The sequence below is a fragment of the Megascapheus bottae genome, chromosome 18, assembly GCF_031878675.1.
Source record: "Megascapheus bottae isolate mThoBot1 chromosome 18, mThoBot2.hap1, whole genome shotgun sequence".
NCBI classification, from domain to species: domain Eukaryota; kingdom Metazoa; phylum Chordata; class Mammalia; order Rodentia; family Geomyidae; genus Megascapheus; species Megascapheus bottae.
The window spans coordinates 21343149-21358026 of NC_143526.1; the positions used below are offsets into that span (position 1 = coordinate 21343149).

The 14878-nt window shown below is 37.9% G+C and overlaps 1 long non-coding RNA gene across 1 annotated transcript; it reads right to left on the reverse strand.

The window, feature by feature from the left end:
* Window positions 1-4830: 4830 nt before the first annotated feature.
* On the reverse strand, window positions 4831-13946 carry LOC150050195 (uncharacterized). The gene is made up of 3 exons (XR_016538711.1): window positions 13681-13946; window positions 12512-12613; window positions 4831-5169 (listed from the first exon to the last, which is right to left on the reverse strand). It is a non-coding gene; the product is annotated as an uncharacterized LOC150050195 (long non-coding RNA).
* Between the last annotated feature and the right edge of the window lie 932 nt (window positions 13947-14878).

The window sequence follows — 14878 nt, forward strand, 5'->3', positions numbered from 1 at the left end:
ACAGAGACCCTGTCTCGCCCACGCAAGTGGCACTTTGTAACCTTATTTCCACTGACATTTTTTTCTTTTTGCAGCTTAGAAAAACTGGGCACTGGGAAGTATGCACACCCCCAAGATCTTGGATTTATCCAATGAGGCCTTACTCAGCAGCTCCATATCTTAACTACCCTGGCAAAATGACATGGGTCATATTTTCACATGGATGAACTGTTCTTGAACAATTTCTCCAGTGTGTGAGGTACAAACAGGCTTTTCTTCAACATCAGGCATGCATGTCTTCCCCGCCTCTCGCTTTTTAACAAACATATGTATTGTGGCCAGTGCAAGAGAAATTCTATTCTCCATTAATGTTTGAATTTCTCCCCTACCCACCCCCATTTCTTACCCCTTTCAGATGTTTTTTTTTTCTCTTCTTTCTTCTCTCTTTGTACATCTGCCTTTCTCCATTTCAAGACATCAAAAAGGTAGATGACGTGTGTGTGTGTGTGTGTGTGTGTGTGTGTGTGTATGTACGTGTGTGTGTGTTTGCTTATGTGGAGATATCAACTACATACTAGTTAATTATTCCTTGTAGTACTCTTTCTACATAGGATTTAGGGGCAAGAGAGATAATCAGTTATCATAGTCACATTGGCATTTAAAATTTTTTAATTTCCTCTTGCCTCATAAGGCAATCACTGTTTAAAGACGTATCAAGTTTAGAGCTGGTAGTGAAGTCTATTGTAAATTAAAATTCTAGCTATTGCTATCTTAATCTATTTATGATGCCACAAGAATAAACCACCTGAGACTGAGTAATTTATGAATAATGAAAATTTCTTTCTCACAGTCCTAGAGGATGAAAATAACGTTAAGATCAAAGCTCAAAGCAATATTAAGCTTGGTGTCTACTTAAGGTTTGGTCATGGCTGCTGTTCATCGGAGGAGGCAAACATGTATTATATACATGGTAGTAGGTGGAAAAGCAACGGTATTAGAAGTAGTGGACTGTGATATCAGATTTCTTTACATTTTTGTTATTATAAAGGTGATGTACAGAGAGGCAACAGTCAGGGAAAGAGTATGTTTCTTTTTTGGACATAGCACACTTCTTTTAATAAGGCTGATAATCCTCTCGGTGAAGTTTTAGCATTCATTACTGAATGAACTCCTAAAAGCCCCCTTTCTTAACACTGAGGCATTGCCAATCAAGTGTCAACTTCTGAATTTATAACTATACTTGCTTACTCTATTCCCCCACTCCATCCAAAGAAAAGTAATGATATCACCAAATAATCTATTCCTCTACCTGTGGATATAGGTAATACCTGTTATGATAGGCGATTCATAAGTATGGTTGAATAAAAGTCAGAGTGGCAAGAATTTTTGGTAATTTATTTTTCAGTTACAACCCTGATAATTTTTTAATAAAAGTAAGGAACTCTGAAAAGTCTTTTCTAGAAAACAAAATGGTTTATTTCTTTATCAGAAGAATAGTGTGAAAGAAGTCCAGGAATCCCTTTGCTTACCTCTAAAAGCAGTGGAAAAGAAAATTTCCTTGATGTCACACAGATAGTATGCTCAAAACATCATTCAGACTCTGGCCACACGCTCCCATTTGCCATTAAGACTTGACTGACATTGGGTTGCATGGTTCACAGATTGTTTCCTTCATCTTCTCTGTCAATGTAGTCAATAAGAAGCCCATCGATTATTGATCTCAGTGGAAGAGAAGAGATGGTTGTGAAGTAGATGAGATAAGAGCAAGTTCTCCCAAGGTAATTTTTTTTAATGAAGACCTGGGAGAGTTACACAGGCTCATTTCTCAGAAGGAAATAACAGTCTGATGTCCAAGTGACAGTGCTAGAAAAATGTATCTTCAGAAACTTGGTCCTTTTCCTTGAAGATAAGACCTCACACATTCACGTTGTTATGTGCTATTTGAAATAATACCTGGAGTTTGTTTTCTGAATATGGACATTTGTCTTGGTTTTAAAAGAATTTCATGGTCAGTTTAAGGACTCAAGTTATAAGGACTCTAGGGAATTGGATATTGGGTGTGCTCGAGTATCACTTGTGACAAAAGGAGAAAGAAACCACATTTTTGTTAGCTTGAAACAAAGATGTCTTTAAGAAACATCCTGTTTTCTTCATACCAACCCTACCAGAGAGACTTTCTCACCTCCAAAAATGTATGATCACAACCTAATTCTTTCTCAATGAGTAAAATAACAATGTGGGAAGATAAGGACTAATCTCTCAAGAAGTCAATAAATTCTTTGCCATGCTTTCCAAAACGAAGTGGTAGAGTCTGTCAGGGAAATCATGTAAGAGAATCTAAAACAGAACTATGAAAGTATCCATCCTGAAAGGATTTTCAAAGGAAAAATGAAGCTGAGTGCTCATGCCTGTAATTCTAACTACTTAAAAGGCTGAGATCTGAGGATTGAGGTTCAAAGCCAGACCAGACAGGAAAGTCTTTGAGAATTTCATCTTCAATTAACCACCAAAAAGCTGGAAGTGGAGCTGTGGTTCAACTGGTAAAATGCTAGCCTTGAGTAAAAAAAAAAGATACTCGGGGACAATGGGCCCAGGCCCTGAGTTTAAGCCCCAGGACCAGCTGAAAAAAAAAAAAAAGGAAAATGGGGGGATGAAGGGGAAGAGAAGACAGAAAGAGAGAGGGGGGAGGGAAAGGAAGAAAATAGAATGAAAAAGTGAAAATTACAATATTGAGTTTAGTTCCAATATTATTGACAACATAAATGTGGGACTCAACTTCACACAAACTGGGTTTTACAAATTGTCAACGCAGTTTAAAACTTGGCCTATGAGAAACTACTGTTTTTTCTGTCTCTGTAGTAAGTTTCTCTCAGCCAAGATGTCCAGTTGATAATAAGTCAAAAAGAATACAGCAATCATCATTTTGTTAGAATAATAAATGACCCTAGTATATGGTAACATAGGTGGTTTATGGTATTTATTTGTTTATTTGTTTTTGTTTTTGTTATCCTGACCCTGGAAACACTCTAATAACCTCAAGGTATTTTCAGAAGACCCCCTGGTAGGTGAGAGCCAGTTCTTCAATAAAGCCACACAGACTGTCACATCCAGCTTTCCTCAGTTTTACATCTTCATCAGCAAAATGGTCAGTATTTTACAAAAACTACACATTAAGAGAATTCACTACCAAGAAAACAAAGTAAGTAGCTACTGGGGCTTCTTCTGTCATAATGTCTTCAGGTCGGCACTCATTAGGATGCGAGAATAACTCATAGCTCCTGTCTCCTCATTGGTATAATGATGAATAGGCTTTTAGCTTAGGTGCTGATTCACCAGCAAAAGAAATTTATGTACCATATAGCTTAATTTCCTCTCAAAAGTCTTAAGCGAGGGTGTATCAAGCAAATCTGAAGAAAAAAAGACAATGTGCTTACATTAATAAAATACTGTTAAGCTCAAAAATTGTAACAAAGTTTTTACCCTGGGAGGTTGGTTTCAGCATATTATGTCCACTAGTACAAAACCTTGGGACTTCTTGTTCAAGAGAGAGATAACTCTTTTCGATATTGTACACAGTAGTCAGCCTTCTGTGGACTCCATTTGGCCCTCGTAAGAGACCAAGTGACATTGAAAATCAACTGTGCCAACAGGATGCTTGATAAAATTGGGAAGTGCTAATGGAGATTTTAAAAACCACATTTGTCTATCAGTATAACAAGAGCTATTTTTCTCTGTTGTTCCCAAGCCAAGCCTGAGGTCAACTCCAAAGGGAAGCTATGGATGAGAGGATGATCTGATGGGGACAGCTGCCATTCATCATGCCACTGACCTTGAGGTTAATTCACCTGCTCTGGCTGACTGGCTAAGGACGATCTCCACCCACCCTCACTCCCCATGGGCATCCCCTTTGAAATCCCTTGAATGATAATACATTTTAAAACACGAGAGAGAGACCTTCTTTCCTCAGAGTGGCTACTCACTCTTTCAACAAATGTTTAACGAACCTCCTTTTTATCAAACATTTTCTAGCAGATCTTAGCAAACAAGGCAGATCAGACTTCTCTTTTAGAGTAAAGAATCACAAGAAAGCCAGAAATGAAATCAACAGAAGTCTTAGATGCAAGTAAACGTAATGAAAAAAAGAATGAGAATTTTTTTAAAAAATCCACTGCATGAGGAGGCTGGAGGAGGTATTATTTTCACTAAGACTGAACCATGAGAAGTTTCCAACCATGAGGAAATCCTGAGAACGATTTCTGAGCTAAAGGAAGATCAAACCTCAAAGTTTTAAGACAGAATGAGGCAACAGGCCATAGCATTTATGGGGGGGTCAAGTGCCATGAACCTGTGTATGAACAAAGCTCATATACTATATTTTTTCCTTTCACAAGCATCAGATCATTGGAGTTCTCAAAATGTTTTCATAAAACAAAAAGCAATATCTCGACAGGAGGTACCTATTCAAGGTGATCCCTTGAAAAGAGACAAGGCTTCTCTAGATAAAAAAAAGGAGCTCCAACATTTAGGTGTTTGGAGGGAAATAAGACATCACACCAAAGGAAGTTTAAACACATTTTAATAAAGAGACTAGCCAGGACTTAATCTGAGATTTATATTTTCCTAGACCTAAACATTTTGCTTCCTGCTCAGGGCAGGCTTGAGAAGACAGGATCAAGGGAGTTTGTGGTCCAGTGAGCAAAGGATGGGAAAATCAGAACGATTTTAAGTTATAATCCCAGTTGAGCTACCAGGTGACCTTTAGGCAAGTCATCCGACCTCCCTGTGCCTCATGCTCCCAGCTGGAAAATTGGATAAGACCAGCAGGATATCACTGAAAACCAGATGCTCCACCGAACTCAAGCTTTCCCAGCTAAATAAATTACTACCAAAGTGGTAGTGGGGGAGGAGGTGAGAGCAGAGTCCAACCTATAAATTCTAGTGAAATGCCCAAATAATGACATTAGGTCACTTTATATGTAAAAGTTATTCATTTCTTCTATATTTATCACAACTCTGTTAGTAAAAATGAGTAGCTCGCACATGAGTATGATTTCCTGAGTTGTTTGGACGTATCACTCTGCTGGCACTGACATTGCCATAGCATATTTGAAGGTTAATAATTGTCACAATCCTGGTCTTGGCTCATTACACCTTCCCATAGCCAGTCACGCCAGCGTCAATGACACACAGCTGGAACAACAACAAGAAAAAGAAGGTCAAAACAGAAGTTTATTTCCCCATTTTTCAAACAAAAGAAACTTGCCATTTCTGTATTAACAAGACAGTGCTTTTTTGTGTCTCTATATAACTATAATATGTAAATACGGAGCACAAGTTCTGTCATTTATAATGCTTTATCTACAAATATCAAATTAAAGTATTGGAAAGATTATTTGAAAGGTAATTTTCTTCAGCTTGAATTGTAACATCTTTAATAAAACTGACATTCATTTGTTAGGAGAATATTGGAACTAAACTTCATCCTATAATAAAATCAGCATTTATGCACATTCAACAACTAGAAACCTCCATATTTCACTTACATACAATGAACATTTGCCTGTTAGTAGTTCTATCTAGTGTCTGGCTTATTTGTGTTAATAGTTTCTTTTCATTTATGATGGAATATTTGGAAGATGCAAGAACTGGGATTCAGCTTGAGACTTGGGTTATGACCCTTAGGCTTCCCACTTAAGGCTGGAACTCTACCACTTGAGCTACAGCTCTATTTTCAACATATTGCTAGTTACTTAAAAGATAAGAATCTCATAGATTTTTCCAACCCAAAATGACTTCAAACTGTGATCTTCAAATATCAGCCTTCTGAATAGCTAGAATTATAGGCATGAGCTACGAATCCCCAGTTATAGTTTGACCTCCAAAATATATTGGCTATTTTGAATATCAAGCGAATAAGTGTAGAAGAAAAATAATTAAGCAAGGTGGTACCAATATACACTTAACATTCCTCTGTAGAATTATACACATTGAATAGAGAGAATTTTAAAAAGTCACTTATGGAGGCCAGAAGCGTGGCCTACTGGTAGAGTGCTTGCCTAGCATGCATGAAGGCCTGGCTTCGATTCCTGAGTCATACACATGGAAAGTATATGAAGAAGTGGTGCTGTGACTCAGTTGGTAAGAGTTCTAGCCTTGAGAAAACCCAAGGACAGTGTTCAAGCCCTGAATACAAGCTCCAGGACTGGCTAAAAAATAAAAATAAACAATTGTTCAGTCAATTATGTTATTCACTAAGAATGTAGCCTAGTGGTAGAGTGCATGCCTATCATACACAAAGCCCTGGGTTCCATTCCTTGGTACCATATACACAGAAAAAGCAGGAAGTAGCACTGTGGCTCAAGTGGTAGAGCACCAGTGGTGAGAAAGCTGAAGAACAGTACCCAGATCCTCAGTTCAACCCCACAACTGGGAGAGAGAGAGAGAGAGAGAGAGAGAGAGAGAGAGAGAGAGAGAGAGAGAGAGAGAGAGAGAGAGAGAGAGAGAGAGAGAGAGAGAATGTAATTTAGTGTTCTAGACTGTAAATTGTTTTAAGTTTGCCTGAGGAGTTGACACATCCAGGTCACTCTTCACTCCCTCTATATAGAATAAAGTAGGTATCTGTTCTACATGACCATCTGCTAAGTCTCCACATCTTAGAGAGGCAGCTGGAAGAGCCCCAAGGACCATATGAGGTAAAAGCAGTCTGTGTATGTTTTGGCCAAGTCCCATTACTCCTCAGCTATTTCACTGCATTCAGGAAACTAGAAGTAACTAGTACTGTGTATTATATCCAGGGTAAAATTGTAAGTGTGTGTGTGTGTGTGTGTGTGTGTGTGTGTGTGTGTGTGTGCGTCTAATTCATTCAGTGGGGATAAACTCTGATTTGTTTTTAAGCATACCAAATATTTGAAATAAAATCTTCACTCTCAAGAGATGAGGATCACAGCCAGGCGTGCTGGCTCACACCTGGAATCCTAGCTACTCAGGAGACTGAGATCTGAAGATCAAGGTTCAAAGCCAGCCTGGGCACAACAGGACCTGAGACTCTTATCTCCAAATAACATTTAGAAAATGGGAAGTGGATCTAGGCTCAAGGGTAGGATGGTACCCTTGAGCGGAAAAGCTCAGGGACAGCACCCAGACCAAGTTCAAGCCCCATGACGCCCCCCCCAAAAAAGAAAAAAAGATATGAGAATCACAAATAAAGAAGAGGAGAGTGAGGACAAGGAGAGGGAGAAATTTTAGGAGGAAGGTGAGGAAAAAGAGAAGCCAATTTCCCTAAGATTTCTCAGCAGGTACTTCGAAGTGCACACTTTATTGCTTCTATAGAAATACACAGAAATCTGAATCTTCAAAAGTCACAGACATTCGTCCTTGCCTATTGTTTTCCATCATACACCCCAACTGGTGTTACTTTAGGAATATGGAGTAATAGTAATGTTAATCAACAACCTTAAAAAGAAGTTAAGTTAGATCCAACACGACTTTATGCTAAAAGCTCTAGAGAAACTAGGAATCCATGGAAAATTCCTCAGTATAAAAGAGGCTGTGTATGACAAACCCAAAGCAGGCATTATACTTAATGGTGAAAAACTAAAGCCATTTCCTCTAAAATCAAGAATGAGACAAGGATGCTCGCTCTCTCCACTCCTCCTTAACATAGTATTAGAATTCCTAGCCAGAGCAATAGGAAAGAAGCAAGCATACAGGGGATCCAAATAGGGAAAGAGGAAGTGAAACTTTCCCTCTTTGCAGATGACATGACTCTGTATTTAAAGAACCCCATAGACTCCACTTCCAAGTTGCTTGAGCTGATTCAAACCTTTGGCAAGGGAGCAGGGTATAAAATGAATCCTCAAAAATCAACTGCCTTCCTATAGGCCAACAATGAGAGGAACGAGGCAACAATCAGGAAAGCAACTTCTTTTGCAATAGCCTCAAAGAAAATAAAGTACCTAGGAATTAACTAAGAATGTAAAGGACCTTTTTGATGAAAACTTTAAAACCCTGAAAAAAGAAAATTAGAGCCGAACTGAGGAAATGGTTTCCCTCATTTGTCATAATCAGTAGAAACCTTGGGCTCTCCTAGCAGGGATTTACAATAGAGCAAAACCTAGATACATAAGGACATATAGGGATGATGCTAAATGAAAGGACCTCCAGGATATAGGAACAAGAGCCATATAATGAGTGATTATTGTCCTTGATGTACTATGTTATCTCTCATCTCTTTTGCAGTCCCTTGGTTATCTCATATTGTTGCAGTATTTTACCTTGTTGTCTGATATATTGTATATATGCTTATTTGGTTATTTGAAATAGGATAGGAAAGGGGGGAAAACAAGATGAGGGGTGGGGGGTGAAGGAAACGGGGACCAAGACATGAGAAAGGATATCAATTTTTGTGAAGTAATGCACCTCCTATCTGGTGAATATAATGTAACTCTTCTATTAATTACAATAAAAATATATGAAAAAAGAAGTTAAGTTTCAGAGGGCCTATGAATGTAATCTCTACATATTAATAAATCTAAGAGTTTAACTATCATAAGTTCAGCTGAGGCTCAAAAAGGAGATTTTAGTGTGTTCTACTTTATGGTGTAACTAGATTATCTATTATGCTATTTTCTTACCCTATTTTCAGGTGTGTTTTTTTTTTTTTAATGTTTCTCGCTTCTCCTGGGCTCACACTAATTATCAGGGCAGTAGTTATATTTGATAGCTAGGCTCAGAGCTGTGGCAATGATACATACATTATTCATTTTCAGTGAATAATCAGTAAAATAAGTAGTATAATGTGAAAACATAAGTACAATGGACATTTTCATTGGTTTTAATTTTTCAGCCTAGCAAAACATAATATAATATAGCTTCTTTAATAGAATAAGAGATATTTCTTTAAAAAACATGTGATTGTGTTTTCTGATATATAATATGTATTGTTTTCAGATATTATTCTTATAATCTACCCAAATAACTCATGTAACACTTCATTAAGCCAACTATTTGAATAACTTAGAGGATGAAATAAACTTTCTGTTTTATAACTAATAATTCTTGAAAGTAGTTTTTCCTTTGAAAAGAGTGAATTGGATTTGGGAAATTCTCAACATGCATTGATCATTTAGCATTAAAAGCCTTTGCAATTAGAGCCTCTGAGATTAATGACACATATTTAGGGCCTTTCAAAATAGTAAACATTGTATGCAATAGGTTATGCAGACCCTTAAAGCCTGTGCTATCTGTTGGGTCAATGGGCAATTACTTGCAAAACAAAAGTATATATTCTCTGTTGTTGCTGTATCTGACTTTGGTACCTGGTGTGTTGTATACACATGTATTTATTTATTTATTTATTTATTTGAATCATGTAAGGGAAGGGGGAAAACAAGATGATAAGCCAAAGGACAAAGGATGAACCAGTGTAACAGCGATATTCACAAGACAATATGTTAGAAATGAACTCTACACACATACATAGAAAAAAGCCAGAAGTGGTGCTGAGGCTCAAGTGGTAGAGCTCTAGCCTTGAGAAAGTCCAAGGACAGTGCTCAGTCCCTGAGCTCAAGCCCAGGACTGGCAAAAAAAAAAAAAGAAAAAAGAAATGAACTCTACAACTTGGGAGAGGATGTGGGGGTGTAGATGTGGGAAGAAAACATGGGAAGGAGTCACAATATTCAAGAAGTAATGGACTCAGTTACCAATGTAGCTGTAACTCCTGTATACATCACTCTGATCATTAAATAAATAAATAAATACAATAAAGTGATGTATAGTAGCTGGTTTGTGTCCAAACATCCTTTGTTATAAATATAAACCTATGACATCAAACTGATCAGTCATTAGCTCAAAGTAAGTGTTAAAGTAACTCAAAGTTTATAAATGCAAGACACATAGAATTAAAATGCATAATGGAAATACATGGAGGAGGGGCAGCATCAGCCTTTAAACTCAGTTAGCTTCAATGGCAAGGTTTCTAAGATCTATTTAATTTCACAGGCCAGCTACCAACTAGGCAACTAGAATCAGCAACAGACATTAGCTGGTATAAATTGCTATCCAAACAAAACATTTAATATTATCTTTAATATAGTATAGAGCCTTGTATTTCTAAAGCAGTTCACTTAACATTTGAGTACTTTTCAAGTGCTCTCAACTTTACCTAGCACTTAAATGTGGTATTTGATTGTGACTTACATTCTCTGATCCGTATCCCAAAGTAACTACTTTTGGCTTCTGGCCTGTCTAGAACAGCTTCTCAATTGTGCTGACTCATGTTCAGAATTTTGTTCATATGTCTAATCTTATTTTCCTGCTTATGGTTGCCCAGTTATTCATTGCTTTATATTTGTGCATTTGCTCCTTAGGACATTGCCCATTCTTTTCTCTTTCTTTTCTTTTCTTTTTTCGTCCTTCCTTCCTTCCTTTCTTCCTTCCTTCCTTCCTTCCCATGTGTGCGTGTGTGTGTGTGTGTGTGTGTGTGTGTGTGTGTGTGTGTGTGTCCATACAAGATGAAGATCCCAGGTTCTGGGCACTGTCCCTTAGCTGCTTTGCTCAAAGCTGGCATTATACCACTTCAGCCACAGCTCCATATCTGTTCTGTTCTGATTTTTTTTTTTTACTAGTTAATTGGAAATAAGAGTCTCACTGATTTTTCTGCCAAGGCTAGCTCTGAATTGTAATCCTCAGGTCTTAGCCTCCCGAGTACTTCTGACATTAGGCATGAGTCTCTGGTATCCAGATCATTAGTCTAACTTTTAAAACTCCTTGAAGTAATATTTTTTTCTAGATCTGTATTTCCATTTAATTCCTGATCCATTTGCTCATCACAGTTGTTGGCACTCCTTGATCTTGCCACTACTTAAGATGTATTCAGCCTTGTTTTCTCTCTTTTTTTTTTGCCAGTCCTGGGCTTCATGTCAGGGCCTGAGCACTGTCCTTGGACAGTGGTACCAAGGAATCGAACCCAGGTCTTTGGGCATGCAAGGCAAGCACTCTACCACTAGGCCAAACTTCCGGCATCTCTCTCTCTTTTTTTTTTTCCTGTTGGTCCCAGGGCTTGAACGCTGGGCCTGGACACTGTCCCTGAGCTCTTTGGCTCAAGGCTAGTGCTCTACTACTTGAGCCACAGCACCACTTTACAACTTGGGAGGAAGTAAAGAGAGGGGATATGGGAGAAAAATGTGGGAAGTGGTAAGAGTGTTCAAGAAGTAATGGACTCACTACCTTACAAATGTAACTATAACCCCTTGATACACCACCCTGACAATAAAATAAAATTTCAAAAACATGTATTCTTACAATTCAAGTTTGTGATACCATTAACTTTCAGCTATTCAAGTATAGCAATGACAACAGAAATCCAGAAATCCAAATGTCTAACAACCTAGATATTCCAACCAGAATGTCTCAATGGCACTTCAAACCCAAAAATTTAATACTTATCTCTCACATCCCCAGAAAAATTGTCCAATCTGCCTGTCCTATACCTTAGTATAGGACAGCAACCGGTTGCACTAGAAAAAGGTAAAGCAGAATCATCCATGTCTTCCAACATTTGATTCAAAATGATTCCCAATTGATTATTAAAACATTAAATAGTTATTAAGCCTCTCCCCTTAACTCTGTCCCTCTTGTCACTGAATCTTTATATAAGCCTTTCTTTTTGCTCAATCAAATTTCTCTGACTCATCTCTCTTATTGCCATTCTTTCTGAATTCCAGTTATTTTTATCTACAGCTGGCAGACTAAAGTTTTAACAGGAAAATCTGTGTGCTTCATTTCCTGCATGTATTTGGGGCCTACTTGTTATCATTAACATAAAAATGAAATTCCATGACATAAAAACTTCAAGGAAATTGTCTCCCTCAGACTGTCAGTCTGATCTACTGACAGATCCATGGTAGTATACTAACTGTCAGTTAAAGTCAGTCTGTTCTCACAACCTCACCTTGTCACATAGGGTATTTTAACTTGATCATCCTGGCCCTATATTCACATTTTTGAGTAAAAATATATTTTTAATTAAGTCAAGTTCTGTGACAATTGACATCATGGAAGCAAGTACTTCCATTCCTTCTAAATTTGGGACCTTAGGGTTATCTAAAAAAGCTGGAAGTTTGGCCTAGTGATAGAGTGCTTGCCTAGTATGCACAAAGACCTGGGTTTGACTCCTCAGCACCACATACATACAATAAAACCAGAAGTGGTACTGTGGCTCAAGTGGTAGAGCACTAGCCTTGAGGAAAGCCCAAGGACAGTGCTCAGGCCCTGAGTTCAAGCCCCAGGACTGGCCTAAAAAAAAAAAAAAGCAAGTTTACTTACTTCGGTGAGTCCTATAAGACAGAAAAGTAGAAAATGGCCTCTCAGCAGACAGCTGGCTCAGCCTGATAAACTGAAAATACTGCCAACAGGTAGAGTCTGAGTTGAGGGTTTTTGTGAGTTGGATTCAGCTCCTGATTCAAACCACCAACTTATTTCATAATTGATGGCACAACCCTTGGTATGCAGAACTACTTTTCCAAATTTTTACCTCTCAGATATAGGGTAGGATTTGAATCAGTGCCTCAGGCAAAATCAGCTCCAAAGTGCATCCTTAATAACTTCTGCATTCCATTCATGCTAGATCAAGGTCCTGTGGGAAGGAGAAGAATTCACAAGATCTGGGTTGGCACTTTTGTTCTTCCAAGCTTAGGCTAATCAGTTCAATCCACTTCAAGCTCACATCTACCTTTGGGGAAAACTTTAAAAGGCAAAATTTCACCTGAGAAAGCAATAAGCATCCAGAATTGATGAATGTGAATACAGAAACCTATAAATTAAAATACTTGCATTGTTTATGTTCTTGTGGTTCAGTTGCTCTATCTAACCAGCTCTATAAAGAAAATATTATTTTTTGTTTGTTTGTTTGTTTTTGGTACCAGGCTTAGGGCTTGAACTCAGGGCCTGTCACTGAGTTTTTGGTGCTCAACGCTAGCACTCTACCACTGAGCCACAGCACTACCTCTGGCTTTTTGGTAGGTAAGTGGAGATAAGAGTTAAGGCAACAGATCACTTCATACTTCTAACTGGACTGAATGTAGTTTACATACATAGAAGAATTTATTGAGCACAAATCAGAGTTCTGACATTATCAGTAAAGAAATGGTCATTATTGTCTTTGACAACATCAAGTACTTGTCACTCACAACAAATCAACTTTATGTGACTTATTAAATCATTTCCTTGGATTTGTATGTTTTAAGTTAATGAAGTATTCAGTGTTTTCCCAATTCTAACACACTACACAATACCTAGGAGTTTTTCTCAGTGGAGATTTGGGTGTTCTTCTGATGAATCTGTGGATTTTCCTTGTGTTGGGTTTAGTTTCCTATTATCTCCAATAATCTCTTCTGCTATCTCCCTTTTCTCCGGGGTCTTAAAGGCATTATCAGTTCTCTATTATACACCCATTCCCCTAATGTATCTCCTTAGGTATCTTTGCTTTATTCAAATCCCCAGAAGGAATACCCATGCCATCTACTCCTAGAATATTCAATCGGCAATAGTCCTAGAAAATGTTTCATGGATAAGGGAGAAGAAACAGGCTTCATTCAACACTTCTTTCCTACTACAAACATATCATCTTATCAGTTTTAATGCATTCAAATCATCATGATCCAAACTATATGTTATTGGTTGCATAATCATGAAGTGCCTCACCTGGGATTTGTCCTTAGGAGAATTGAGCTAGCTATGATCCTTTAAGATTAGGTTAGGGAAATGTCAGCACATATTAATTTATTTAATTGGAAAATTACATATCAGAGACCAAAGCAATCTGTGGGGTTAAATTGTCTCTCTGTATATATCAAATTCAGGATCTTTTGGGTTCACAGATCAAGTTCTCTTCTTCCCAGGCACCATGTGAAAACCGCCAAACACTATTTAGCTTACACAATGTGTTATACACAGCAAGGCTTGCTCCTTCAATGGGTACAAAGAAGGTAATTCAATATTAAAGTTCTACTGCTGTCATAAGTGTTTATGACATCACCAAGACCTAGCAGCTGAATTGTAGCTTTGTCCTGCTTTGGCTAACATGCTTTATTAGAGATGGACTGTCAACTTCTAAGAAGTCATTTTAACCAGTCTTTACAAAAATCCCTGCTTATAAAAATTCCCTGAATTGTCAGGATACTAGCACAAAATGATTGCTAGACTTCTAATAATGTTACTAATGGAAGAAAGGACAGGCCTTACTGTTAATTCTCAGAGCTCACATACAATCATGCTTTTCATTTCCAGGCCTCAAAAGCTCTTACAAGTTAGTGAATACTTGAAGATCACCTCTCTTGGCCCAATCCTGAAACCCTATGTTTAATTCTCGCTTCCTGAATAAAGATAGTGAAGGCATGAAAGGAAGAATGTGGTTTGGGAACAGAAGAAAAAATGGTATAAATGCTGTTTCTATCTTCTGTGATCCAAATGGCCTCTGTTCTCTCTCTGCCACTGTGTGGGAGCTAAAAGCATTGAATGTACTTGTCTATGGCTCAAGAGATGGCCCCTTCATTATTTAAATGAACAAGCTTAAAGTAAGCATCTTTCAGGGGTGGAGTCAACCCAGTCCTAAACCAACTTGCATTCTTACAGCCAGACTGATTCAGAAGTAGACCCATGACATAGGTTTGCTCTGTACGAATGTCTTCCAAACTGATTTTTTTTCTAAATTACAATTACAGTTCAGAGGCTTGGAACATCTACAGATATGACAAGATGAGCCAGCTATGGGAATACAAAGTTATGACAGGATGAATAGTTGAATGTAAGACTCTCAGAACAGATGAAAAAAGAACTGACCAAACAGAACTGATATAACCTCTTAAGCAATAACATGAGCTAATAGTTTGTATTGTTTAAG